At 35.4% G+C, this 26,762-nt stretch overlaps 2 protein-coding genes across 13 annotated transcripts in view; one reads left to right on the top strand and one right to left on the bottom strand.

Moving 5' to 3' along the window:
- The window catches only part of LOC129750906 (type-2 histone deacetylase 1), a 446,066-nt gene that overhangs the window by 347,806 nt on the left and 71,498 nt on the right, over positions 1-26,762 (bottom strand). For 2 of the 11 annotated variants that reach the window (XM_055746082.1, XM_055746092.1), the window contains exons 1-2: positions 23,252-23,799; positions 21,953-22,424 (exon numbers count right to left, since the gene is read on the bottom strand). The exons of 3 other annotated variants lie outside the window; for them this stretch is intronic. The gene's annotated coding sequence lies outside the window, so the exon portion shown is untranslated. Of the gene's footprint in view, positions 1-21,952; positions 22,425-23,251; positions 23,800-26,762 lie in introns of those variants that run through there. 6 more of the 11 variants (XM_055746084.1, XM_055746083.1, XM_055746093.1 and 3 more) reach the window with 6 other exon arrangements.
- Positions 1-26,762, top strand: part of LOC129750907 (microtubule-associated protein Jupiter) — a 619,733-nt gene that overhangs the window by 547,889 nt on the left and 45,082 nt on the right. The window lies entirely within an intron of this gene.

The following is a 26,762-nucleotide window of genomic DNA, read 5'->3' as shown; positions in this document are numbered from 1 at the left end:
CCTTGTTTTAATCTTTTTTATGACTCTGGATCTTTTTGCTCCATAAGTTAATAACTTATGCCAAAATATTTTTTTATATATGGAATCTTTGCTGTCCTTTTTAAATGTAGAGAGGATCTCAAACTATCATAGAAGCATTTATTGAAACAAAATATCGTCACGGGACACTTTTTTACCTATTCGTTCGCGAATCATTATTAAAATTGTTAGACTGACCCCCTTCCCCATTCCAATATCCCTAATGGAAGGAAGGGGGGTCTCATAACATCAGAAAAACACTTCTTGTATACAAATACGATCCCGTGTCATATATGGCTCCATTCTTGATAAGTTCTTGAGTTATCGAAAAAATGTGTGACCCTCTCCCCACTTTATATCTCCCCTCTGGCAGAAGAAGGGTGTATCAAACCATCGAAGAAACATTGCCCTAACACAGATATGCTCCCATGCAAATTTGGTTCCATTTTCCGATTAGTTATCGAAATATTTAAAAAAAATTTATGGGTCACTCTTCTCACTTTTTGTCGTTCTACTGAATAGAGGGAGGGCTGCTAAACCACCGGCAAAACATTTCTTGTGCTCGAATACCCTCTCATTCCAAATTGGGTTTCGTTTACTTTATTAGTTGTCGAGTTATGCTATAAAATTAGTATCGGAGCCCCTCTTCCTACCTATACCCTTCTTGGAAAGAGGGGATCAAGATCAACCATTCCTTGTATTCAAATACACTCCCATGCCCAATTCTGTTCCATTTCCTCGATTGGATGATTGTTCCCATGTCATATTTGGTTCAATTTGTTAGATAAGTTCTTAGTTTATGCAAAACAATCGTATGAGAGCTCTCGTTTTCCCTAACTATATCCCCAGTTGAAGGAGAAAGATGAATCAAATAAACAATTACCTAACCATTTAAAGTATCCAAATGTTTTCCCATGCCAGAATTGTTTTCATTTGCTCGATTAGTTCTCTAGTTATGTCAAAAGTTGTGAAAAAGCAAGTAGAGCAGTAGGGCAAATATTCACAGAATCATTCCATGTGCTCAAATACAAGCCAATTTTCGTTCCTTTTGCTGGGTAAGTTCCCGAGTGATGTAAAAAATTGTTAGGGAGCACTCTCCTTCCTTAAGATTTTCCGACTGGAAGGACGGAGGGTTCTGAACATATCATAGAAACATTTCTCGTAATCAAATACCTTCCCGAGCCAAATTTGGTTCCATTTGCTTGATTAGTCTTCCAGTTAAGCTGAAAATTGTAAGGGAGCCCCTCCCCACTTTCTATCTCTTCGCTGGGAGGAGGGAGGGGTACTAAACATTCAAAGAACTATTTATCGTATCCAAATACCCTTCCAAGCCAAATTTGGTTTCATTTGCTGGATAGTTTTCAAGTTATGTAATAAAAAAGGTATGAAAGCCCCCCACCTTCCTTTTGTATTCCCACTGGAATGAGGGAGGAGTCTGAAATAACCATCGAACCATTTCTCGTATTCCACTACCCTTCCATGTCAAATTTGGTTCCATTAGCTTGATTAGTCCTTCTGTTATGTAAAAATTGTAAGGTGAGCCCCTCCCCTTTCCTATCTCCTCACTGGAAGGAGGAGGGGGGTACCAAATATTTTTTTTAACATTTCTCGTACCCAAGTACCCAGCCATGCCAAGTTTGGTTTGATTTGCTTGATCAGTTCTCAAATTATGAAGACTTATTACTTTTCAGTGAGAGACCCCCTCCCTCTCTCCAGGTTGAGGGAGGGGTCCCAAACTATTATAGGAACTTTCCCTAGCCTCTAATATCTTCATGAGCCAAGTTTCACACAAATCGGTTCTGTAATTTTTGAGTCTAAACAGACAGACAGAAATTCATTTTCATACATATAGATCTGGCAAAATCTGGACATTGATTGCAAAATTGACGACCAAAAACATAGCAATATCAAGGCAAATTTTGTCAAAACCAAGAGATTACTCAATAAAAATAAAGAAAAAAAAAATTAAAAAAAATGTTTTTCATCAAAACTCAACGACAGTTATTAAATTGTTCTTAAGCTTCCAAAAAACCTTTCACGATTATTTTTATAAAAATTGTTCTTAAAATTTCGTTTGTTTTTGTTTGATTTGCCAAATAAAGTGAATTTTCGGGCTTTTATTCAATAAAATCCGGGTAACTGGGCCGATCAAGACTTATTCCAAATTTGGTATTAAGTGTACGGGTATACCCGAAAAAAAAACAATCTGCAACCTTAGCTATGAATCAATAAATGTAAAAACTTAACGGTTTCGAGTGCGTTGATCCATCCTTTTTAAGAATAACCGAAAGTTTTAGCTGTAGTAGTTATTTGAAAATTTCAATTCTCATGACGCAAGTGCGTGGAATGTGTCATACACGCAAAATAATTTAGAAATTATTTGGCCAGGATTTTTCACGTAAACTAAGATTTTGTTGCATCATTTCGATTCCACGTGCATCTTTCAGTGCATGATTCCAAATCAGCTCTCTAACGTGTGAGGGTAAATTCACATTAGAAAATGGAATTGTGAATTGTGGTCCATCAGCCTACTTTGTTTGCTGTTGTTAATTGATTTTGAAGCTATCGTGTCTGTTGTCATCAGCTAAACATGTAAACAAGGAGGATTTGATCGGATATTCATCTGTTTTGGGTTTGTCGATTTGGTAAGTGATAATGATGCTTAACTGTTATCAAATAATTATTGTTTTTCATTTCCTGGTAGAAATGGCTCAAGATGCAAGTGCAATTTCGTTTGATCTGATGACGATCTCTCGTTCTGTTGTGGGACTGTCTGAATAAGATGTTCAAAGAAACGCCAATCACGAAACAAAGGACAAGGTAAAATATTTTTAATCAAATACAGTAAGGTTTTTTACACGGTTTTTTTTTGCGCAGTTTTTTTGCGCGGTTTTTTGCGCGGTTTTTTACACGGCTTTTTACGCGGTTTTCGGGAATTAAAGCGGTTTTTACGCGGTTTTCGGAATTTACGCGATCTCAGATCTCAAGTCTCATGTCTCTTGTCTCAGGTCTCATGTCTCTTGTCTCTTGTCTCAGGTATCTTGTCTTTTGTCTCAGGTCTCAGGTCTCAGGTCTCAGGTCTCAGGTCTCAGGTCTCTTGTCTCAGGTCTCAGGCCTCACGTCCCTTTTCTCAGGTCTCATGTCTCTTTTCTCAGGTCTCAGGTCTCAGGTCTCAGGTCTCAGGTCTCAGGTCTCAGGTCTCAGGTCGCAAGTCACAGGTCTCAGGTCTCAGGTTTCAGGTTTCATGTGTCAGATGTCAGGTCTCAGGTTTCAGGTGTAAGGTGTCAGATCTCAGGTGTCAGGTTTCAGGTCTCAGGTCTTAGGTCACTGGTCTCAGGTCTCATGTCTAAGGTCTCGATGTCATTGTTATGTCATTGTCAATGTTATATCATGTCATATCATGTAACTGTTTTGCGCAATTTGCACGATTTTTTTTACGCGGATTTTTTTTGAAGTGGTACGTATTACCGCGTTAAAAAACCCTTACTGTACCTATTTTTTTTTAAAGCATACTTTTTAATTTTAAAGGATTCCAATAAGAAAGCTTCGTTGTAGGATAGTCAAAAATAAAAATAAAAATTAAAACTTAGAAAGTGTTGCTTGTTCACAACAATCTTAATTCCGGTACTAAAAACATTCCCCATGGCTTTCATAAACAAGCCGCGATTAACTTACATAAAATTCACGTAAAATGTAGGTGCGTTTCATGAAGTACAAATTCTCAAAGGGACACGTTTACATTACGTAGTATCTATATGAAAATAAATTGGATAAAAATTATGTAGTTTTTAACGTAGCCCTTACGTGTAAATTATTTTGCGTGTATGTATTTTTGTTTTCGAAATATTGTCACTACTTGTTTTTCTGAAATTTATAATAATCTCAATCCAACTCAGACAATATGTATCTACATGAACAGGTTAAATTTAAAATACAATATTTTTAAAGAACTATCCAAAAATAGGAGTCAAATTCATATTTTGAATTGAAAATCATACTAAACATTTTGCAATCAAGCGCAAGTAAAATTGTTTAAACCGGTCATTATTTCACGAAATGGCAGGAATTTCAAATTGAGTGATTCAGTCGGGGCGGTGAAGAATTTGGACACCTCATCGGAATGTAGTCTTAGATGAAATGTTTATCATAATTTATTTATTTATTCCGCCAAACAGCGTAGGCTACATATATATAATAACTTAAACCTAGAGATTACAATGTTCAAATAAGCTTAATAATAATAATTTTTCTTTACATTTACAAAGTCAGGTTCTTCGGTGCCTGTTACCGTAAAAACCTTTTTTCAGCTGCTGTTTTGACATAGTTAAGTCTATATTCTCATAATGTTTATTATAACTATACATTAAACAATTAACAGGACTATATTTTCCTTAATCAGTTCGAGTAGAGGTTATAATGAAAAGATTTCTTGTTCTTAAATGACGGCAAGGACAATAAAAGTTTAATTGATTTAGTAGATAAGCAGACTGAACGCGCTGATTAATTATGTCGTTTACAAAACAGATTGCAGCAAACTCTCTTCTTACACTTAATGTTTCCATGTTTATAAGCAGGCAACGTGATTCATAGCTAGGTAATTGGTTCTGAGACCATCCTAAATTTCGTAAAGCGAATAGAACAAATTGTTTCTGGACTGATTCCAAACGGTTTTTATGTAAAATTTGAAAAGGCGACCACACAACGCTACAATACTCAAGAATAGATCTAACATAAGCTGTGTACAATGTTTTTATTGTGTATGGGTCTTTAAAATTATAACTGAAACGTTTTATAAATGCTAACATACCGTTTGATTTCTGGATTATTGAGTTATAGTGATCTACAAAGGTAAGTTTTGAGTCCAATATAACTCCAAGGTCTCTAATCTTGTTGACTCTCTCGACAGGATCATCTCCCAATTTGACAATTTCATATGACTGACATTTTCTTCTGGTAAATACAATATTTGAACATTTTGCCACGTTAAGTTTGAGCAGACTTTTAGTGCACCATTTGTTAAATACATTAATTTCGTTTTGAAAGATTCTAAAGTCTTCTTCGCTATTCACTTTCATATAAAGTTTCATATCATCAGCATAAATTAGCACATTTGACTGCTTGAGAAGACAAGTTATATCATTTACGTATAAAATAAATAATAAGGGGCCGAGATGGGAGCCTTGAGGCACACCAGAAGTAACGGAGATACTTTTTGAAAGTGAACCATTAAATCTAACAACTTGTGAGCGGTTCGTTAAATAGGACCTTATCCATTTCAGTAGGTGTGAACTGAAACCCTGTTTATTTAATTTAAAAATTAACATGGGGATGTCAATTCTGTCAAAAGCTTTACTGAAGTCCGTGTATAAAGCCTGTACAGAATTACCGCGATCCATACAGCTAATATTATAGGTAACAAACTCGAGTAAATTAGTGGCTGTAGATCTTCCTTTAACAAATCCATGTTGCTTTTCAGTAATGAGTGTTTTAATTTGGTTATATATTTTTGCATTCACTATAGCTTCGAAAAGTTTTGGTATGCACGATAAAATGGCTATGCCCCTGTAATTGTTTATGTCAGATTTTTTTCCTGACTTGAATATGGGTACAAGAAATGATTCTTTCCATACTTGAGGAAAAACACCTGATTTCAATGAAGAGTTAAATAGAAGAAACAATGGCATACTCAGTTCATTTACTAGATTTTTTAAAATAAGTGGAGGAATTCCATCAGGCCCGGGCCCTTTAGTGCTGTCTAAGGAAGAAATGGTTTTACATATTTCTTCAAAGGAAATTGATTCTACTACAGTAAGTACCGTTGAATCAGAGAGATAACTAAAAAACGAAGTATCACGATCTTGCTCGGAAAAACTAGTGTAAACATTTTGGAAAAAGTCGGCGAATAGATTACAAATTTCGTCGGAATTTTGACCTTCTATGCTGCCAAAGTGCATGCGAGATGGAAAACTATTATTTTTTAATTTTGTATTGACATATCTAAAAAAGTTTCTTGGGTTCGATTTTATGTTTTGCTCAATTTTTATATTATAGTCTTGGAAAGAAGTATTTAAGCGTATTGCTAGTCGATTACTGGCTTCTTGGTGTTCTAACTTAGCGACTAATGATGGATTCTTTTTCCAGTTTTTATGTGCCTTCTGCTTTTTATTTCTTAAATGCACAAGCTCTTTCGTGAACCATGGCGGATTTTTGTTATTATTTGTTCGTCGCTTTAATTTTGTTGGAACGTATTCATTGAGAATATTACCAAGAATTTTGTAAAAAATCTCCACTTGATTGTCTGTTGAGTTTTCAGCTCGGAATATTGTTTGCCAATCAACAACTTGTAATTTTGTTTTAATCATATTATAGTTAGCATGAAAAAAGTCAAACGTCTCTATAAACTCGTAATCATCTGGTAAACGTTTTTGATCAGGACATATGATTGAGAATTCGATAGCAGTGTGGAAGACCTCGTTTTTCCAAATTGGATCTGAAGCTTCTACAACACAAAAATCATCAGTCAAATTGGAAAATAATAAGTCCAGATATCGACTACAGGCATTTTTTACATGATTTATTTGATTAAGACACAAAGAAGCAAGATTATCAAAAAGAATTTGCAGTGTTTCATTATCACCACAGATCGGCAAGAGAATGCTTTCATTATCTTCATCAATTAAGAATTGGAGACTTGATTGGTTAAAGTCGCCATAAAGGTGTATTTTAAATTCGGGCTCAAAATTTGCGACCATTTCAGTAATGTCAAACAGAAACTTTTGGAAATATTCTTTAGTGGCATATTCTGGCGGAAAGTAAATCGACCCAAAAATATGCGTTTCATTGAAGATGCGGGCTTTGACCCACACCTGCTCGAATTCTTTGTGTTTAGTCGTAGGAATGAGCTCAGAATCGAAGACAGAGCTGATTGCCACAACCACACCACCGCCAGATTTCTTGTCAGAAAGAAGAAAGTTTCTATCATCTCTAAACACGTTGAAACTAGAACCAAAAACTTCTTCGCTCTTTATGTTTACATCCCAGCTTGTTTCTGTTCCCAAAATTATAGTATAACTACTAGCTGCTAAATTTTTATAAATTATATTCAATTTCGATGCACTTCGCATTCTGTTAAAATTTTGACAATAAGCCACAATTTCATTATTATTTACTATAGCGGATGTATTCAGGGCAGAAGATGTTCTATGGTCGCGCGAACGAATTGTAACGCGATCCGCTTGGTCAACATTAATCAAAGAGCTAGTACCTATAGTGGCACGCGTCGATGGGGCAGAAAATATGGATACATTACCGGGTTGTTGAAATCAAATGCATTAGGGCCATGGTGGTAGCAGGGGCCGGCAAAGGGTGCACTGAATGAAGTGGGACACGGATTGAACGTTGCATATGGCGGCATGGAAGTCGATGGATGATGTGTGCACATATTTGCTTGGTACGGTGAAGTCGTTGCCGCAGCAGTAGTCGGGAACCTAGCCGGTAGCCTATCATGATGTGGTGGCGTATTAGGTGACACAGCTAAGCTTTAAGCTTTAAGAAAAATCATATTCAAGAGAAATCCGTCGGAGGGGATCAAAGTTATCGTTGAAAAAATGGGTTTTCATATTTAGCCCGATCAAAACGTCTCAAAATTCCATACAAACTTTCGATCTGGTCCCAATTTGGCATGGGACCCAAGGTTTCCAAAATCACAGCTAAATCTGTAATTTCATAGAATTTTGAGTTAATTTTCATCACAGAATCTGTGTCTCAGAACGCAGAATTTTGGTAACATTCACAGATTTAACAGATTATTTAAATTTTATAAGGGTTTCCAAAATTTAAATTTTTTATGCCAATATGAATTTCAGATTAATTTACATAGATTGAAAATATATGAAAAGATAAGTAAGGTTAATTTATTTTGCTCAAGTAAAATGTAAAATAGATTCTTTTTTTTTATAATTTTTCGATAAATAGCGCACAGAAAACCACCACAGAATTTAAAGGGTAAAATCACAGAACGTCAAAATTTTTTTTCACCAAAACGCAGAATTTTTTTCGGCAACTTTGATGGGATTTTAGTAGTAGGCCTAGAATCAATTTAAGCCTGCAGCGCATGATTTTTTAAAAGTCTCTTCCTTTGGATCACTCTGCACACTATTATTAAGTTAAAAAAAACTTGGCTCATAAATACAAACATATTCCAGGATATAAATAAAAGAGAATTGAGAATCAGTCAAGAGATCACAATAAGATATGTTATCTTTTCAGAGTTTTCAATAAATGTTCCCACTAATGTTATCTTATAATGTCCTACTTCACCCACTCAAAACCTAAAATTTTTCACCCTGTGGAAGCTCGACTAAATGGCTGTTCGAGAAATCGATTACTAGCAAAAGATTGTTTTTGATCTTCTAAATAAAAAAAACGAGAAAATAAAAATACTTTGTAGAGCTAAGAAGGCAAGAAAAAGTTGGATTCCATGATCATCGAATGGCAACTTTTCTGCCTCCGTTTTCCCCCGCGCGCCGCTTGAAGCATCGTCAAAACACAAAACAAACACACACTCTCCGAGTAGATAATCTTCTTTTTATGCAAATCGAAACACTTTTATCACGAGAGTTTTTCAAGCTCCCAGCTCGACGCGTCTCTCCGGGGCTCTCGGCTTCGAGATGTCTGTACCAGTTCATCCCCCCTTTCCTTCCTAGGTTTTTTTTCTTTCCTTCAAAAGCCGGTTAACATTTCATCAACCCCTTTAAAGCACACGAATGTTTGCCAACGGCACACATTTTTATCATTTTACTCGAATGGGACTCTCCCTGCCGCAGATTTTCAACCTAACCGACGTCGTCGTCGTTCTTCAATCGGAAATCTCTTGAAGGTGTTGTTGTCTGTTGACTTGGCTGCTGACTACCTCAACCGGCTTCTTTCTTCCATTCATCCCCCCACGACTGATCCCTCCCCCCATTCGAAAGTCTCCCTCGGTGCTTAGCGAAAAGCTTAACCAAGAAGCCGTCAGCGAGTCAGCGAACCGGCAGCCAATTCAGGCCAAATTCTGGGCCGAAAGAGAAAATTCCTGCTGCTATTTTCGAGAGTTCCCCCCCTGCGTATTCCTGTCAACAGCCCGAAGGTTTTAAGTCGCGGTGACAAAACGCGCCCGGAGACGGATTGGGTTTCTCCTTCCTTCTTTTTAGCGCGATAAAGCACCCATTTTTGTTTCTGTGTAAGTTTGTTAAAAATGGGTAATCGCAAGCGATATTGACTGCAAGCGCGGGTATCGCTGTCTCAAATCATCATCATTTGTCTTATGTGCTGCGGGGTGTGTTTATAAATTTAAATGATGCTGCCGGAATCGATCGAGTGGAATATCAGCAACTTTCGCTTCTTTTTTTTATTGGTATATCTGAGTGATAAAACTAGTTTCTTATCTGCATACTGTTTTGGATTGGTCTACTGTTGAACACTGTAGACGGAAGCTGACGTTGTGAAGGCTGTTTAATTCAAAAGTTTTTAACATTTCAAAAATATTGTTTAAAAACATGAAAAAAATTTCAAGATCACAATCTTCAGGAACATTTAAAAAGTATTAGGCGTAAATTTTTTTTTTGACAGGTTTTTTTTATTAACTGCTGAAAGAGCCGTTTACATCCTCAAAAATTGATAATAACTATTTTCGTCTTCTGAAACTTACAAAAAGGAATAATAACATGCGTTCACCTTTATCCCCTTTCCCTGCTAAAAACCGGCTCCAAAAGCATCTTAATCCCTGGATCTAACGGTTATGTGATTCTACTGTTCGTATTCTCTTTCATGTTGCGTAACATGTACACAACACTTGAGGGGAATCCTACCCCAGAAGAAACGGAACGAAAATCGGTAACATGGAAGGTGCTGCCGGTAAAGGTTAAATGTTCCGGTATTTTATGTTTGTTACCATGGTCAATACACGCAATGCCATGGATGGTAGAATGTATATCCTGGGGAACCAAAACCGAACCAATCCGACACAGGAATCTGGAACATTGCTAAACGATCACAGGTGTAACTGATGTTTGAACAGTTTTTTTTTCATGCTCTGTTTGTACGTTCGTTCTAAAGTGGATGTCATAATGTTCTACCGTTTATACCATTATCAACAGGAAGCTTTGAAATGGGGTGAGTAGAATTTAAAGTTGACGTTTTGAAACGTATGAAAATAAATGTCTCAATTATTGAAATTTGAAACAGAAAGTTTGCTAGATAGATTGTTTTAAAACACAAAATTGAAAAAAAAGCAACTTTAAAAGTCTTACTTTTGAAATATCTATGGTATCAAAATTCGTATACATAAGCAAACTTTTATTTTCAAGCACTTTGAAGCTGAAATTAATAATGACAAAAAAAACCACTTCAAAGATCTGAGTGAACTCTCAAAAAAATTGAAAAAGGATTCAGATGATGATTTCCATCTGGCCCCTCAGCAACATGAATCTTTTTCTCATAGAAACATTCTAAGCTTTTCTTTGGGATATGAATTGCTGAAAAATGAAATTAACACCCATTTTATCCTCCGAAAATGGAAGCCGTTCAGCGCTTTTCAATTATTGCTTTTTGTGCAAAACCAGAAAATTTTCATAAAAATTCCAGTTCGATTCTAAGTTCGATTCGAGATCCTACCAATAGCGAAGAAAGAATCAACATTCGAAAAAAAAATTCTTTTTTTTAAGAAGCAAAACAAATTAAAGTGACAAATTATCCAGCTTAAACTTTTTGGAAGATCATGAGTTGATAAGTATTTTGAAGTGAGGATCAAGGTTACCGAAAAAAAAATCTGTGTTTTGGAAAAAAAAAATCTTAATTTCTGTGATTTTACCCAAAAATTCTGAGACGCTATTACCTCAAGTCTTCCTCAAGTTTCGAGAAAATGTGAGCCTTTTTTACATTTTACTTGTGTCAACATCAACTTTAACCAGGGCTGAATTAAGCCATTGGTGGACCAGGCCAATTTTTCTTGGGGCCCTCGTGAACCGAACATAATATTTTAATCGTGCTAAGGGTCTGAATATTAGTTCTGAGAATTGCCTTGAAATAACTACCCTGATTTAAGCTGTTAAATCGCAAATTTTCTAATTCGCGATTTATTTGAAAATTCTTTTTCTGAAATTCTTTGGTTTAGAAGAATTCAAAAATAAATATTAAAATGTTTTTTGATTTAACCACTGAACGCCTAGTATGTGCTTTATCTTAAGCAGAATAAAAATTTCCCTTATGAAAATTTCGTAGTTTTAGAACAAGAATTCAAAGTTTTAAAAATAATACAAAAGGATAAAATTCAGATTTCTTGAAGAAACAGATATAGGAGCTCAAGCGTAAAATTCAAAACCTTATATCAGATTTTATTTAGAGCCATGGTTCAGTGTCTCAAATGAAATTCATTATTTCAAATAAAGGTTTAAAAAATAACTAAAAGAATCAAATCCACATGCGAATTTGAGATTCAAACTTTCAATCGGAGCAATAGCAGGAATTTAAAATTCATAATTCATTATAAAAATGTTTATTTCAACTGTACACTTTTAAACAAAAGAAGAAAAATTTCATATAATTTGTTAAAAACTATAAAATGTTATGTGTATTACAATTCTAAATTTACAAAATAAAATTCTCATCAAATGAAATATTAAAAACATACATATATTTTTGTCAAAATTTGCTAGTTAATGTGACAAAAGTGACATTTCAAAACATTAATTCGAATTATTATTAATTGAATGTTTAAAACACAGAATCAAAAATTGTTTAAAAAAAAAGTTAATACTTGTACGTGCTTGTACCTTGAATAAAGTTCTCGAGATCTCAAAAAGTCAGAAAACCCATGGAATTGAAGAAACAACACAAAACTTTAAAATTTCAATAAGATTATTGAAGCTCTTTTTTAAATCTGAAAAAACGATAAGAAAAAAAAAAGAATAGAAATATTCATATTTAGAGAACTACTCAATGAAATTTGGGAATGATCGATTGAAAATGATAAGCTAAATTTTGGATATTTACTTCAGCGGAGAAGCATTCTAAAACAGAAGTATTCTTCAATTAAATATATTTTATTTTTGGGCAAGCATTCCTGTTTTTGTCGAACATGCTCGGGTTTAAAAAAACGTGGATAAGTTTAATAATCCAAAGTCTGCCTCAATTACTAGAATATAGTAAAAAAACCTATTTTTTCCTGGATTTTTTCACATTATTTAAATAAAAAATTCAAACTCAAATTGGGCTATAATAAATGCAAAAAAAATCACAATCCAGATTCATATCAAAAGGCAAATGTAGCATTCAAAGATCAACTTTTTTCAGCTATTTTTCACAATATACTATTTTTTAGTTTGAAAAACGATTTGAACGCCGCCGACGTGGATCGATACAAAATTTAGGTGATTTTCCTTGCTTTCATTTTTATTTTTTTGGGTGTTGAAAAACTCGAAATCAACGGCCAAAAATTACCATGTTTGAAAAAAATTTGTTCTCATTTGCTCAGCTCTCAATTTGCGGGAAAACTTCTGCAGTGCTTACTTGGGGCCCTTTAAACTTTAAATATTTCACGGGGGCTCCTTAGCTGTTAAACATGTTATACTTTTTAATTCCAATTTATTAAATTTCGATTTCTTCTTCTTGATTTCTAGAAATAACAGCAGTAAGATTATAATAATGTTAACCTTTTTTCCTCGGGGGCCTCCATAAGCCGAAGAACCCGGGGCCATCACCCCTTTTGCCCCTCCCCCCCTTTTAACCCGGACTTGACATTAAGCTTACTAATATAATCATATTTTTTCAATCTTAGCTTAGAAATCCGAATTTTATATTGACATCTAATTTTGGAAACTCAAACAACATTTAAAAAGTCTGTGAAATCTGTGAAAATTTTGTTCTGTGACACAGATTTTGCGATGAAAATTTGAAAGAAATTCTGATAATATAAATATTTCCCTGTGATTTCAGCCACTATGGTAAGGATATTGTTTTTTAATTGAAAAATAAAAATTTAACCGAATTTAAGAGGTGAAATTCTCTGAGATGCCTACTTATGGAAAGGTTCTAACCACATTCCAATTGGTTTTTCCAGGTGAATTTGTGTAAAATATCATGATTTTGCAAAGAGTTTGCTTCTGTGGTAGAAATAGTAGATAAATACATGACTGAAAAAAGTGTGCAAATATAAAAAAAGTGATTTTATGATGAAGAGAGAGTATTTCTTGAAATCAATGGTAATTTTTTTATATTTTTAAATTAAATATTATATTAACTTATATAACATAGTTAAATAGAAAACATCCCTGGCTACAATATTGTACAATAAATCAAAGCAATACAAATTGAGAGAAAAGATTTGTTGTGTCGAAAACAGAGTGATGATTATTTCGTTTGAAAAATCTAATGAAACTTCTCACCGCTGATTAAACTAAGACTAGAAATAGTATCCTGATAACTCAGTGTGTTCAAATGATCAGGATAGTTTATTTACATTAAAAAATCAATCTTTTAATTTAAATTGAATCAGGGTAAGCTGAAGCAAAGAGCTGAAGCATGGAGTTTTATTACAAAATAAAATGGCTCCTGCTTTGCTTAAAAATTTAGTATCTAATTTACATTTTAAGAAAATTAAGTATGAGGACTCTCATGACACAAATAGTTAAGTTTGGACTAAGTAACAAACTGAAATTTCTTATTATATTCAAACCCAAATTTTATATAATCCACTAAGATGTTTGAACAAAACAGCTTGATTCGAACTCGGTATGGTTTTTTTTTTTATAATTCTTGAAGGTTTTCATACTTTTTACTGCTAATCGATCATTCAACCTTAACTATACACGGGAATCACAAGGATGTAAAGTGTGGTATATAAAGCAAAGTTTACATAAATTTCAAAGTAAAAATTCATGATTGTTTATTTTTGTCAAAAGTACACGAAGTGTACCTTATGTCTTGATTTTTTTTTAAAATCTTATATTGTCTTAGTTATAGCGAAAATAGTATGACATGAAAATGCATAGATTTTTACTAATTTCAAACATCTCAAAGTGTAATTTTTCAGCAATATTTCACGTCAAGTTATATATTAAAATAGAGAACTATATTAAAGTTTCATTTTTTTAAAGAAACAAGAACTAGCTGCTAATACGTGCTAATGAAGAAGCTATTCAATTATTTGTAAGGCATGATTGTTGTTTATCATAATTAAAAAAAAAAAAATTTCTCTTTGAGAAGTCATAAAATTACATAGCGCGGAAAAAGGTTTTTTTTTTTTTTTTTTTTTTTTTTAAATATGTCTTTATTTGTACCAATTCATCATTACATTTATATTACATTATTACATTAAATTAGGTGTTCAGTTCAATGATGAACTGTCCAGAGCCCTATAAATTATTAATCACTATAATTTATTTATTTGAATTAATTTTGCTGAGTGCAATCATGTATTTTTATGTAGGAGAACATCCTGTAATGTCAAAAAATATTTTAAACTTACTACTAAAAACTAAGACTATCCTATATTAAAACTAATTATAGAGAGAACGAATCTCTGCGATGGAAGACTGCATCGAGTTGCCTCTGAAGTTGGAGATGATTTTGTTGGCCATCTCTTCGATCGATTCAATGCCCGCAATCCGATGAAGATCTTCGGTGCTGTGCCAAGGTGGAAGCCGCAAAATCATTTTCAGAACCTTGTTCTGAATCCTCTGGATGGCCTTCTTCCTCGTCGCGCAGCAGCTAGACCAAATCGGAACTGCGTACATTATCGCTGGTCGGAATACCTGTTTGTAGATTAACATCTTATTTCGCAGACACAACCTGGATTTCCTGTTGATGAGAGAATAAAGAGATTTAGTGTATTTATTACATTTAGATTGAATATCTTCAATGTGATTTTTAAAAGTAAGATTCCGATCAAGTGTGAGTCCCAAGTACTTCACGTGATCAGACCATTCTAATGAAACCCCATTAAAAGATATGGAATGATTTTCATTAGGTTTTAAAAATTGAGCTCTTGGCTTATGGGGAAATAAAATAAGTTGAGTTTTGGAAGCGTTAGGAGAAATTTTCCACATTTTCAAGTAATTCAAAAAGGAATTTAAATTTTGTTGCAATCTACTGCGTACCACCCGTAAATTTCGACCTTTGGCTGAAAGCAAAGTATCATCAGCAAATAATCTTCTACCTTTTCCTTCTGGTACATCAGGAAGATCAGAAGTAAAAATATTGTATAAGATTGGCCCAAGTATACTACCCTGAGGGACACCAGCTCTAATGGGTATCCTTTCAGAGCATGAATTTTGATAGCTTACTTGTAAGGTTCGGCTAGTCAAATAATTTTGAATAATTTTGGTGAGATATACAGGAAAATCAAATCGAGCTAATTTAGCTACTAAACCTTTGTGCCAAACACTGTCAAAAGCTTTTTCAATATCAAGAAGAGCAACACCAGTTGAATATCCTTCAGATTTGCTAGCGTTAATCATATTAGTTACACTCAAAAGTTGATGTGTAGTGGAATGTCCATGACGAAAACCAAATTGTTCATCAGGGAAAATAGAATTCTGATTAATGTGAATCATCATTCTATTCAAAATAACTCTCTCAAATAGTTTACTTAAAGAAGGTAGCAAACTAATTGGTCGATAACTCGAAGGCTCTGAAGCATTTTTTCCAGGTTTTAAAATTGGAGTTACTTTGGCATTTTTCCATTTATTTGGAAAATAAGCCAAGTGAAAACATTTATTGAAGATTTTAACTAAAAAATTTAAAGTGCTTTCAGGCAACTTTTTAATAAGAATATAGAAAATCCCATCTTCCCCTGGGGCTTTCATATTTTTAAATTTTTTGCAAATCAATTTAAGTTCATCAATATTTGTCTCATGAGAACTTTCAAATACATTTTGTTTAGAAAGAATATCATCAAATTCAAGGGAAATTTGAGCATCAATTGGACTTACAACGTTTAAATTAAAATCATGAGCAGATTCAAATTGTTGGGCTAATTTTTGAGCTTTTTCTGCATTCGTTAAAAGAAGTTTATCCCCGTCTTTCAAAGTAGGAATTGGCTTCTGGGGCTTTTTCAGAATTTTAGTTAATTTCCAAAAAGGCTTTGAGTAGGGTTTTATGTCCTCTACTGCTTTGGCAAAGTTTTCATTACGAATGAAATTTAAACGACGTTTGATCTCTTTTTGAAGGTCGCAATAAATAAATTTCAAATATGGATCCCTAGTACGTTGATATTGGCGTCGACGAATGTTTTTCAGTCGTATCAAAAACTGAAGATCATCATCAATTAAAGGTTGATTAAATTTATGTTTAACTTTAGGTATTGAAGCGGCTCTAGCATTGACTATTGAAGTTGTCAAATTTTCTACAGCCAAATCAATATCTTCTATTGAATGAAGTGGAACGTTTACATCTAAATTACGTTCAATAAAATTCATATATCGCTCCCAGTTAGCCTTTTGAAAATTAAAAGTTGATTTTAAAGGGTTTTCAATGGGACTTTGGGATAAAGAAAATGTTACTGGAAGGTGGTCTGAATCGAGGTCCGCATGAGTAACTAATTGACTACAATGCTCGCCTAAATCCGTTAGAACCAAATCAATTGTGGAGGGATTTCTAATTGAAGAAAAACAAGTATGCCCATTAGGATATTCAACAGTATAATAACCTGCAGAGCAGTCATTAAACAAAATATTCCCATTTGAATTTGATGAAATATTATTCCAAGATCGGTGTTTTGCATTAAAGTCACCAATAATAAAAAATTTAGATTTATTTCTGGTGAGTTTTTGTAAATCTCCCTTCAAAAAATTTTTCTGTTCACCGCTACATTGAAAAGGCAAATATGCGGCAACAATTATAATTTTCCCCATAGAAGTTTCTAATTCAATTCCAATTGTTTCTAAGACTTTTGTATTGAAAGAAGGAAGAAGTCTAAATTTGAGACGACTATTGATGACAATAGCTACACCCCCACCTTGTCGATCAAGTCTATCATTTCGTAAAATTTTAAAGAAAGCATTGCTTTTCAAGTTATTGTCTGGCTTTAAAAAAGTTTCAGTGATGGCAGCAATATGTATGTTTTGAGTTTTCAAAAATAAAAAGAATTCATCTTGGTTAGCCAGCAAAGATCTAGCGTTCCAATTCATAATATTTAAACATCTATTTGGATCCATGAGGGAATCGCAAAGTCATAATAATTTTGTTAGCATAATTAAAAGATGTTTGGAAAGCTTCAAACATTGAATTTGCTTTCAACATAAGTTGCATCATTTCCATTAAATTTTGATGCAAAAATTTTAATTTTTCCTCAGTAATCTCACCCAAATCAACAAAATTGTTAGGATCAGAAAAGGAAGGAGAAGAAAAAGTATTTGAATTTCGGGGATTTTCCCAAGCCTTCGCATGAACGTTGAGACTTGGTTTTTTCCCATTTTTATTAGTTAAACCTGAAGAAGGCAACCCATTTTCAACCACCTCTGAGAACGATAAACAACGAGTCTGTGGCGCAGAATCAGCCCAGGTAACATTAAAATCACTTCGGGTATTACCCAGCCGTGATTCCAATGTAGGCCGAGGCTGACTGCGAACAGGCAGGTTGTTTGCCGGCCCGACGTGTGAAGACGAAAAAGAGGAAGGAGGAGAAGAAACTTTTCTGGAAACTTTGGGGTTTTTCCTAGAAGCAATAATTTTTGCCCTGATGGGACAGTCTAGCGAATTCGAGGAATGATTACCTGCGCAATTTGCACACTTAAAAAATTCTGTTTTTGGCTTATCACCACCAAAAAGGCATTTAGATTTTTCATGATCGAATGAGCCGCAAAACATGCATCTGGCATTCATTCTACAATTTTTAGTGCCATGACAAAAAGCTTGACAACGACGACATTGCGTAATATTTTGAAGAAAATTGGTAGAAGATTTACGAAAAGGTTCGAATTTGACTCGACAATGAAACATAAGACGAGCCTTTTCAAGAATTTGCAAATTATTAACCTGATCCTTTTTAAAATGGATCAAATAAAGTTCAGGAGCAAAACCAACACTACTGGTATTATTCGTGTTGGTTCTTTTCCTCATTTGAATTACTTGAATTGGAGAAAAACCTAACAAAGAATTTAATTCAGCTGTGATCTCATCCGGTGTCTGATCGCCGGTGAGACCACGAAGTACAACTTTAAATGGACGATCACTTCTAGTGTCGTACGTAAAAAATTGGTGTTTTTTGTTATTCAAATAATTTAAAACCTTTTGAAAATCATTAAAAGATTCCGCCAATATACGAGCAGTTCCCCTTCGACCGATCTGAAAAGAAATCTTCACATCCTTGACGGAAGTGACGATTTCTTTTCGAAAGGCATTGAAGTCGGGAATCGTGACCGTTATTGGTGGAATCTTTTCGTTTTTAAGAGTATAAGAAGAAGAAGGTTTCTTAGTACTCTTATCAGAATTAAATATGAATATTTCCTCATCACCGATGTTATGAAGGACATCGAATGAATTGGAAATTTCAACTTTTTTGGGCGATGGACCTGAATTAGGTTCGGCAATCCGTTTTCTACCGGCCCTTGAGCCGGCCGATGACTTCCCCATGCTGGAAAGAAAAGAGAAAATATGAATAAAAGAAAATGAAAATAATTTTAGCACTGAAAAGTGCTGATTGAAAAACAGGTAAGCAAAAAATAAATAATGTAAAAATGTTCCTGCAGGTACACAGCAACGATACGATGCTCCGGCGTACGTGTTGACGGCTCAACGGTACAGATGGAAGTGCGGAAAAAGGTTTAATATGGTTATTATATGATTATTTTTTCTGTTAGAGATTTCAACATAAAAATTGCTCCAATGTATAGAAAACAGATGTCTGCTCATGTGCAAATAGTTTTAAGACTCTTATCCATTGGAATTTGGGAGAAAATGAGTATTCTTCTTAGTATGCGCACTCAGCCCGCCTCTCCCCTACACACAAAAAATACTCGAAAATCGTCAAAAACAATCCAAAACCTACTGTTCAAAATTTTCGCATTTTTTATAAGTCATATTGTACAGAGCTAGTGCTCCGTCAAAAAGCGGGAATCAGGCGATTTCATCCGAGATCAAATGCTGTCTTTTTTCGCTTTATTTCTGGTAATAAATCAGCATGTCGTGAGAAATGTTTAGTGAATATTATTGAAATTTTGTTTCCGAATCCGCAAGTCTTACATCAGACGAACTGTGTTGTCGAAAAATATTCTTTCACAAACAGTTTTTTGGATAGTTATTATATGAAATTCGAAAATGCAAAGTTTTCAGTTGTTGTCTTTTCTCAGCAATTTGAAAAAAAAATCAAAAAGTAAATAGCCTGATTATAATTGGCAAGACATACGCATACGTCTACTCTGACCAAAAGTTGACAAACAACTAGCGAAAAACGTCTAAGAAAATCAAAATGTGCTACAGGCGTCAAAATTTCTACCACTTTTTCCCAACACGAGTGAACTTGTTCTAAGTGTTGCTTTTATATGCCAAGAATATCATAACGCGTGTAACCTATCCATGAGCGAGGGAGTATTCAGGGTATCGTTGAAACAAAACCAATTTTGCTCGATTGCTTTTTGACAGTCGTCTCCAGTTGGCTGTTAAAGAACGTCAATTCTGAACCGAGGACGCTTTCATTCCGTTAAACGAGAGTACATGAATGATTTTTAATGAAGATTTGCTTTTAAAGATTTGATTAGACCAAAACATTTTTGTTTCTTCATTTAATACTTATTTATATTCAATTTCTTCAGCGACCGCCCAAACATTGAAACGCTCAGGATGCTAAACGTGACGTTGAGAGAATGAATGGCTTAAAGATGTTCTCGGCCGTTAAATTTAGAAATTTCCAAGAAAAATTCGTTATTGCGCTTTATTGGTATTGGTGTACAAACACACAACCAATCCAAAGTATTCTTCGGAAAAGATGTTCTTTATTTAGAAAGTTTTTGTGACGCGAGATTCACCTATTTAAATTTCTTATTTAATTTTTGGCATTTCGGCGAGTTGTGAAAATTCAAGGTAGAATATTTAGAAAGAACATGAAAGTTTTATAGGTGGAAAGATCAAAGCTAGAGCGCTTTGGGTAGAAGAAATTGAATAGTTGGTGAAAATGTGAGCAGGGCTTTTGTTGTGTGAACAGCTTTTGAACTACTTGCGTGATTCTTTGCCGCGCGCCTATAAAACTTTCATGTTCTTTCTAAATATTCTACCTTGAATTTTCACAACTCGCCGAAATGCCGAAAATTAAATAAGAATATATCCCAGCGGCGATTAAAATAAGATAACCTATTTAAATTTGCAAATTTGTATGTAAAATTATAAACTTTAAGGGCAATGGTTTGAAAAATTGTAATATAACAATCCATACTAACGAAAACTCTTTGACTAGCATTTGTGAAGAGAAACAACTAAGAGAAGCTGTAAAACATGAGAAAACTGGAAATGAACCTATTTTTCGCAAAATCATCAATTTGGTGGTCTCAGAAATCTTTGATCCATGTGTTTTCTATCTAAAAGAAATGATAAGCGGTTTTGACTAAAAGTTATCACCATTCTGAAATGATTTTTCGAGAAAAAAAAATGCTAAGGGCGGTTGGAGAAATGAAACATATACCCCGTCTAAAGGTGGAGTTGGGAAACAACGACAGAAATCCTTCAAAAATGAAGAATACTCTCTTTTAGTACAAGTGGAAATATTTCGGTTAATCGTGGAACAAATTTTGACTAAAATTAAATTAAAATATAGTTATGAGCCATTCTTGAATTTTATGTTTCCTAATATCGAAAAAAAAAATGCTTGTAGTCGTTCCTTAGTTGAGTGAGAGTCGTTCCTTAGTTCTTGTGCTCATGTGATTTTTGAAAAAATTGTCAAATTTTATTTCTCATGTATTGAGTTTTTCGTAGAACAAAAGTTATTTGTTATCATGCAACTTAGCTTCTGTGAATTTTTCAGCGAAAAAAATGGATTCTAGAGGGTTCCAAAAAGGGTTATGCAAGCTAACTTATCGTTAGAGACCTACTAAATAGTGCGTAGTTAAGTGCAGATTGCATTCCATTAGACACACATTCGCATGTTTTCCCCGAACTTTAATAACTACGACGTCTGTAAAGCCAATTACTTCGAATCTCATAGATACAAGTTTTTTTAGGAGGTCGTATTTGTGATTGTAAGTCATCCCAAGCTTGCATAAATGGTTCTATTTATAAACATGGCACTAATCCAGTCAATAACTGCCAAGTTTCACCCTCGTCTTTTCATAGCTGTTTCGATTGAAGTATGAGATGCGTTGTCGAATGCCCCTTCAATGTCTAGAAACGAAGAGAATGCTATTTTTTTGCCTTCAGAACTTTTTCTAGTTTTTGTGTTAAAGTATGTAAGGCCGTAACCGTTGACAACCCTGTTTTTTGTAAGCGAACTGAAAATTTGTGATTACCCAGTTAACCATTGACGGTGTAAAGATTGTGCACGATTGGCGGAGAGTTTCCTCACGTCTGACAATCCGACTGGGTCTTTCAGTCGGAGTGTACATAATCTCTATCCCTTCGATGGATCCCGGAAATGCGTACTTAGTAGTGATTGAAGCGTTTATTCTAGATCTGTACATTTTACAGTAGTACATAGATCTTGGAGGTATATCTTTTCCTGAAGATCGAACAATCCTATTTCACACCACAAGTCTGAAAACATGTGCACTACGAAGCAAAAAGAACTGCAAAAATCAATCAACTCTATCCACTCACAGTAGGTTTGTACTTGCTTTTTGATATCAAATAGTTTAATTTTGAATTGATTTAAGCAGCTTTCACTGCTATCAAAATCACTAGATCACGACAATATTCACTAGAAATTATACGCGAAGCATTGATACCATGATGGGAAAATTTTATGTAAAATTACCTTTATTATTTTCAGTTTTCAGCTCACGATTATTGAATCATCTGCAAACCATTCCTTATTTCACTTAATTTCAAAATTTCAGACTTTAACCACTTCCTAAAGGATCAACCAATATCACACCACCTTCACAATGGCCTCCGATTTTCCACAACATTAACGAGAATTGATTTCGGTTAGTTCAATTTTCTTCTGCTTCTTCACAACAATGCTGCTGCACAGCAAAACACCCAGAAACCGGCAACGGAAACCAAACACGCGCTGCTGCTTTTCACGCCGCCGAAAGCCACAGGACGGCTATAAATTTCCCGACCAATGCCGACAACTTTGCTGAAAATTTGCTGTTGTATTCTTCTTTCTTCTTTTTTGTTGTTGTTGTTATTGGTTGGATTGCTTCAAATTTTCTTGGGAAAATTTCTTCCTCTTTCCCTAAACCAAGTTGGCGGGGTGGGTTGCTGGTGCTGGTCGATGGCAACTAGATTCGAATTAGAAACGAAAAAACACACAAGAACTGGTAAGAAAACACTCCCAAGTGACCAATATCCGTTTCTTATGCGCTGCAGACACTTTTGTTGTTGGTTTGGTGAACTTGCGGTGTGGTGGCTTATTATGTTTTGGTCTAACTTCTTACACGGCTTTCCTTCTCTTCTCTTTTGGTCGATGACCAGCCGTTCGCCTGTTTGGATTCGGAGGTTTGGTACGAAAAACGCCCCCTTCCCACTTGGTTCCTTATCCCGGCCGCCAATTTCTACCTGTTGTTTGGTCTTCACAGCACACATGAGAAACCGCCAGCCAGTACACCAACACACGCACTTTCTGGCTTTCTCGCAGCAAGTCGGTATTGACTGTGCTCGCATGGAAACCGAATGCCACAACACAACACAAAATAAATATCGGAGAAGCGAAGGGAAAAAAAACCCAAACCACGGAAACGGTCTCACATAACAACTTTAAAAACTGACAGCATCGCGCGGCACGACGAGTACATATTGTAGAACTCCTTCTTCCGAGAGCCAATGAATGCTGTCAGTTTTTCTGACTGGAATGCAGCTCCATTCGGTCGCGCCGACGAACGGCTTTAGATGGAATGGAGTATCAGACGAACAGCTCGAAAAGGAAAAAAAAACCACGATACAAAAACGAAGCCCAGAAAGTCATTCCACCGAACGATACGACCTACAATGACGACTGGGCTCTGGGCTCCTTACATCCGTCCTAATGAACGAATCAAGAAGGCAACAAAAGGTAGACACTTAAAAAACTTTGGAAACAGAATAGGAAAAAAAACTGTGTCACACTAACCTTTGCACAATAAACCTCTAAAAAAAACACTCCTAGAAAACACTTTGTCATTCACCAATGATACCGCAGCTATTCGACACCAATAAATCCCGAAGGAACGCAACCGTGCAACTCTTTTGTGCGACGAGTGTCTGTTGTTAGCACACACTTCAAGTCGCTGTTTCGCTTTGCAGAGGACAAAACAGAAAAACCAACCCAGCAGAACACACGAAGAACTAACTAACCCGCGAGGAATTCGGAATATCCTTTTAATTGAAACCGACGAAGACAATCACGACAACCGACGAAGAAATCGTTGCCAGAGCACAAGGAAAGGAGTTCACACAATCAATCTTCTAACGCTGAGCTGTCCCCAATCACAACACCCTCTACACACGTTGCTCGGATCGGAGGGTCCCGCTTATCCCGAAAACTGTCCCTTCACTGTGTCCCTTTTTAAAGGTATACGCACGCAACCTATTTAGAAAGAGACTTTCAAAGAGCCCAAAATCCGTGAGAAAAATCGTCCACTCCGGACGGCATTCGCGATAAAACTGTAAATGTGGGTCTACGATGCCACCACGACCAACCGACGCGACGACGATAGAAGGTGATGAATCCAATCCAACCCAACCAAACCAAATTCCTGTTGGACGAGTCTCGCTTCGCTCGAATCGAGTCGTGGAGCCGAACCAGTGCCGAAGGAAGGAACGACCAGCGCACCACACCACACTTGTGCCATGCCAATGTTGTGTGTTGTTCCATTCCATACGCCCCTTCTTGAATAACTTTTCAAACCGAACGTGACTTGTTTTTGTTTTTTTTTATAGTTTTGTTTACGAAACGATAGAGACGTAAATATATGTAGAATTCTGCTAAGAATTTTGTTATATTATCCAAGAAACGTTACGCATAATCGTTTGGTAAAGACAAAGAGTTATATAACAGTTTTCTACAAAAAAATGTGATCAGAGATATAAATTTCCTTAATGTAACATATACAGCGAAATTCGCACAATTATGAAACATTGTGATGTTCATTAATTGCTGTGAGATTCATGCGCCTAAATGTATACTCAAAAGAAAATTAATCTGAACTAAACTAGATTAAAGTGAATTTATTGGAACCTATTATTAGCCTTTTCGAAACGCTTAATTTTTTATTTATTTTTTTCTTGTTGATACGGTAAAACTTACCTTTTATAAACATTGATTGATTAGAATATAATTTTTTTTGCTGGTAGCTTCGAGCTGGAATTGCAATTTGATTTGCATTATTCGTAAACCGTTTGACTTTGAATAAAGGCTTACGGCAACACTAGAGGAGGGCAAATTGGAATTTGCAAACAGATCTCGCGTAAGGAGAAAAGCTTCTTTAACGGACATCTTTTCTAAAAGACATATGACACATCAAGCCTGATCATCGTTGATTGGCTTATTGAGTAAGTATCCACATGGGCAGGTGCGGAGATGACCAGAACTAGCAGAGGACCAGTGAACGAGTACCCGACAATTCCCAACATGAACCACTAGTCTCTCACAGCCCAGTACTCGCCACCCATCACATCCCACATCACACCCCACCCATCACACATTCCACACACTACCCATAACATACTATACAACACAACACCACTCAACAAACTTCTCCTATCACCACCCATCACACACCTCCTATCACCACACATCGCTAACCACACACCCGTCTCACACCTTCTACCCATCGCACACCACCCACCAAACACACGTCATCCACCGTTCTACCAGAAATGCCAAGAATTAATCTCTTTTCATTTTTGGTCCTCATTCTAAGGAATCTCATGTAAAATCAACTTTTTATGTTAGCGATTGCTATGCAAAACAAGAGTTGATCCGAGGAAACCAAATAGTTACTGATTCTAATGGGAGCTATTAAGCAAACACTAGCGACACCATGACACCATGTTACCATAGAAAATTTAAGATTAATTGGGGAGCTTTCGGAAAGCTTTAAAAAACGGCCATACATTTGTCCTAAACACAAAACGTCAAACATTTACCTGGCATCGCGGATGAGACGCAAAAGACTAAACTTTCAGAGAGCTTTCTATCTTTTGCACTGAGTCAAGCGTTAAGATCAAAGCAGTCGTTGTAAGTATTCTTCGCAAGCGTTTGATAAAAAGCTCGTGTGTTGATCACATTCGGTGCAGACGTGCCGGGCGTATACATTTCGACGACATGGCAGCCATTTCTACTTGTAAAGCTTGCTTTATTTAAATTTGGAGGAAAAACAATTGCCTGTATATTATTTATTAATTTATTAAATTCCAGAACTTTTTTCATACAAATGTAGCATTTTCTTCATACTTTTGAGAAAAAATACGGATATAATTATTTTTCACGTTTTCGAAGGAATTTTCGATTTTTTTCTGAAACACGGCTCATTCGCCCATCTTTTTAGCTATCTTATTCCACCCGGTCTTCATCTGATTGAGATCTTTGACAACCTTTTCCTTTGCCTTGAGTCTCCTCTTCATGATTGTCCAGTATTTCTCAATAGGGCGGAACTGGGGGCAGTTGGGTGGGTTAAAGTTTTTTTCGGAACAAACTGGACCCCTTTCTCTGCATACCATTTTTGAAAGTTTTTGCTGTAATGGCAGCTTGCCAAATCTGGCCAAAACATCATGTGATGGTCGTGGGATCGATGAACGTTGAAATTCATTTTTGAAGACCAATTTTTGGTATGGTTCCGACACCATTATTGTCTTATTTGTAACGAAAACTTTCGGTTTTTTTTCCTTAGCTTCAAATGGCCTGCCAAATCACAAATTTTCGTGCAAATTTGTCGGCAAAACCAAATTGAAATTTTCCCGAAGTCAGTCTTGACATAGGTTTCATCGTCCATCAGAAGACACCCGTCGAACTTGGTCAACACCTGGTCGAACAGCTTCGTGTTTTCGTGCTAGCTCGATACGACTTGATTACTTCCTGGAGTCGATTTCTCCTCACCTTACTATAAGCAGAACCGAATTTTCTGCCTAAATCACGGTTCGACAGATTGGAATTCCTCTTAATCTACTACTCTTAATACATACTTGAAGCTGACAAAACTCCCGAAATGTGGATGTCAAGAACTTCCTAATCTGTCCACCAGGAGCGCCACAATATGAGCAAAAGTTTGTTCCCATTCTTAATGAAGCAAGCTTTATCTAATTCGCCTTTTGTTATGGAACTGTAAGAGCAAGTTCACTGGTGTTGGGAAAAAGTGGTAGAAATTTTGACATTTTGAAAATTTTACCATGCAAAAATGTTTTCAAGATCTTGGGGCGTTGTATTTTTTTTACAACACTGTTTCTATTTCAGCCGTATGTGATGGAAAAATTGCTATTTTTGCATCACAGCATGCGAAAATACAACACGTGTTGTAAAAAAACTAGAAAGCCACAGATCTTGAAAATGTTTTTGCATGGCAAAATTTTCAAAATGTGTCGTAAGTGTCGAAATTTCTACCACTTTTTCCGAACACCAGTGAACTTGCTCTAAGTAGTTGCAA

Source organism: Uranotaenia lowii, chromosome 3 (genome assembly GCF_029784155.1).
Source record: "Uranotaenia lowii strain MFRU-FL chromosome 3, ASM2978415v1, whole genome shotgun sequence".
In the NCBI taxonomy this organism is placed as follows: Eukaryota; Metazoa; Arthropoda; class Insecta; order Diptera; family Culicidae; genus Uranotaenia; species Uranotaenia lowii.
Note: the sequence above shows the minus strand (reverse complement) of the source record. Positions and strands in the feature narration are given on the sequence as shown.